General features: G+C 35.1%; 1 long non-coding RNA gene across 1 annotated transcript; it reads right to left on the reverse strand.

Annotated features, from left to right (window-relative positions):
* Positions 1 to 1,478: 1,478 nt before the first annotated feature.
* Positions 1,479 to 3,193, reverse strand: LOC136235287 (uncharacterized). The gene is made up of 3 exons (XR_010691743.1): positions 3,100 to 3,193; positions 2,206 to 2,274; positions 1,479 to 1,660 (listed from the first exon to the last, which is right to left on the reverse strand). It is a non-coding gene; the product is annotated as an uncharacterized lncRNA (long non-coding RNA).
* Between the last annotated feature and the right edge of the window lie 203 nt (positions 3,194 to 3,396).

Consider the following 3,396-nt stretch of genomic DNA (forward strand, 5'->3'; position numbering starts at 1 on the left):
GTTGAAACACCTTTCCACATAATTTTGATTTGACAAAATTGTTTAAGTATAATTAAAAACATATTCTAAACACACTAAGTTTAAATGCTTTGATTTATACTACTAATGTGTTTGTTCAATGTTGAGTTAAATTGTTTATAAGATACAAAGTTTAAAAGGCCCAAGCCCAATACGGAAGTCGAAGCCCAAGTCAAACAGCTTAAGGCAACTCGGCCCGCGTATGTCAAAACGCTGTCGTTATGTACAAAACGCAACTCAGCGGAAGAAGGATCTAGAAGACCTTCGTGGAACAACTTCGGGACGAAGCTGTTGAGTTGATCCGACAAAGCGTACAAGACAGCAGCTGGCGAAGAACAACTTCCAGACAAAGTGTTTCTACTTTGGGTAAAGTTCAGACGACATAGTATGCTGTCCAGTTGACCTTACCATAAATGGAGAGACACTCTGCCGAGCTGACCAAAAGCTGATCGAGGACAGAAGATACTCAAATCTGATTGGCCGAGAGCTCTGAGCAAGTCAGGATGACAACGACAGGAAGCCGTTTCCCTCCAACGGTTATTTCGAAATTCGAAATGACCGACACCTCAGACATCTCTATAAATAGTGCCATCAGTTGCTTCATTCGACACAGAACTTGATCAAGCCATTACGCTGACCAAATCTCTACGCAAAGTTCTGCAAGAAGAAGCAAAGCAATCTTACACTAAATTTCATATCTTTTGTGTAAAAGTCTAGAGTGATTATTCAATCATCTAAGGTGTCTTAGCAATCATTGTTTAGGACAAACACTTATCATTTATAGAGATTAGAAAGGAGAGGCTGAGTACTCGGTTATAGTACTCAGCGAGAGATTAGGATTGAGTAGAGGTATAGAGGAAGGTACTCTTGTTATACTCAGTTGCTAAGATTGTAAAAGGTTTGATGCTTTACCGTTAAAGAGCTCAGTAGAGAATTCGAAATCTCGGAACGTGTTCCGGGGACAGGACGTAGGCTTAGAGGCCGAACCTGGATAAATCTGCTGAGTAACATATTTCTAACCTTAAACTCCTTTATATATTTATTGCTTGCTTAAACAAAAACTGACCAAGTAAAGAGGTCAAGCTGAGTTGTGCGCATCTGAGCTCAAGAATAGACTCTTAGTGCTATCTCCTGACTCAAGTAAAGAAACTGACCTAGTCACTAGTTGACTAAGCCAGTATCTTGCTATTCACTCAGCGCCGCTGTTGAAATCTTTTTCTCACGAAAAAGAAGTCTGCCCTAACATAAATTTTTTAAATAGTTCCTAACCCCCCCTTGGAACTATACGTGTAACGTTATAAGGGACCAACATTTAGGTTATCCAAAAACTGCAACCGATGTAACACCCTAGCCGTATATCACTTAGTTTTAACACATATCAGACAATATTGATTCTATATCTCATAGTCATTCAAAACATTCAAAAACACATACATATATGTAACCATTTATATTACAGACTTTATTTATGATTACATATATTACAGACTATGTTTGTATTTCACCCAAACTTCAAATATTCTACATGCTAGGAATGAGAGGAGAGAGCGCGAGATGGAACACAGCCAACCGACCTTTCATCTATGCTATCTACAATATCTGAACCTTCTAGAAACTTTTGTTCATCTACTTCATCAACCAACTGAAAAATTTAGCGATTTATATGAGTCGCCACTCAGTGAATATAAACAATCAATAAATTATAAAGCACATACACATACACATGTACAAATTCATGCATATGCAAATGATAAGCCTTTTATTAATTTTGTTGTGACACCACCAGCTAGACACTTCCCGGGATCAAGTAGCAGGTAAACAGTAACACGTATTGCTGTACAACCTTGTAATTTCATAATTCGACCTTTCGGCCCATGTAATCAAGTAGTCCATGTAAGTGACCATATAGGTTCAAGTAGTCCATATATTTGACCATATAGGTCCAAGTAGTCCATATAATCAAGTAGTCATAAGTGCCTAAACTGGTATGCCACAACACCATTTACGTTTTATGCAACATGTACACATACTTTGCATTTAAGTCATTCCATCACAAGTAATTCAATCAAGTATCAATTCACATCAAACATAGCCAAACAATTCACAATATCACAAATTATTATTTCATATCAACATTTCAATCACAACTTCATAAACCAAAATTATTCATATCATGTTTATACTCACAACTAAGCCGCTAGCTTCCTTGACGGCGACTTGTACCTTCCTCCGGAATGTCTTCAAAGTTTTGAGTACCTATAAGTATAGTTTAACATATGATTAAAGAGACATCATTCTTTATTTACCAAATTTCATTTTCTTATTCTTCTTTTATTCCGTAAACTTCAAGATCACATAATATTTCTCAATAACCCGTCAACACCAAAAACCTTGTAACTCGCTCTGTACTAAACCAACTGACCTAATTATTATTTTGCTGTACTCCTGACTTAGTTATGAAGATCATATTAAAATTTTATAATTTTTTCAGAACCACCCGATTTATGGCACACTTTCTTTTGAAGCCCTATCTCAGCATCAACTCGCTTGTACCAGTTTTGCTAATTTACTCATAACTTAAAACGTATAACTTCTATTGCTCTGATTCTTTTTGGTAAGAAAACTAGACATACATAGGTATAACATATCCAAATATCAGAATTTTAGGAGCTCTACATAATTGCCAGTAAAATTTACAAGCTGACCCTGTTTCAGTACCTATGCAACACAACACACCTACACTTCCTTAGTGATTTTCTCACTACTTACTTATCCAATACTAAACAAACTTCACAGAGACTTACTCAACATATAAAGGATCAATTTTAATTTTATACCTTCCTCAAATTCGGACCCTAAGATGTCCCAAACTATACAAAAAGAAACAAATCAAGTACAGATTGCAGATTAGACCTAGTCTAATTGATACTATCATATATCCTAGTATACTTACCCAAATAGCATGAAACAAATTTTGGAATTTAACTAAGACATAAACTTACAACTTTCTTTTCTTTAAGATTCTCAAAATCGGAATCTAAAGACACGAACTTGATTTTACAAAACAAGTGAACAACATACCTTCTTCTTCTTCTAACTCTTCTTCTTATCCTTCTTCTTCTCTTACCTTTTCTCTTTTTGTTTCTTCAAGGAGTTCTTACCCAAAAGGTTCAGGATAAATCTGAACTATATCCTTTGTTTTTTTATTATATTTATTAAATCATTATGTTTATCCATCTAGGTTACCATTGTTACAAATTTACCCAAACCAATTTTCGTATTTCCAACTACATCCCCTTTTATTGTTACACTTCTTATTAGTGTTAACTAAGACTCTATTTAATCACTTATCATTCTAATTGTGTATTTATTAACTAT

Source organism: Euphorbia lathyris, chromosome 7 (genome assembly GCF_963576675.1).
Source record: "Euphorbia lathyris chromosome 7, ddEupLath1.1, whole genome shotgun sequence".
Lineage (NCBI taxonomy): Eukaryota > Viridiplantae > Streptophyta > Magnoliopsida > Malpighiales > Euphorbiaceae > Euphorbia > Euphorbia lathyris.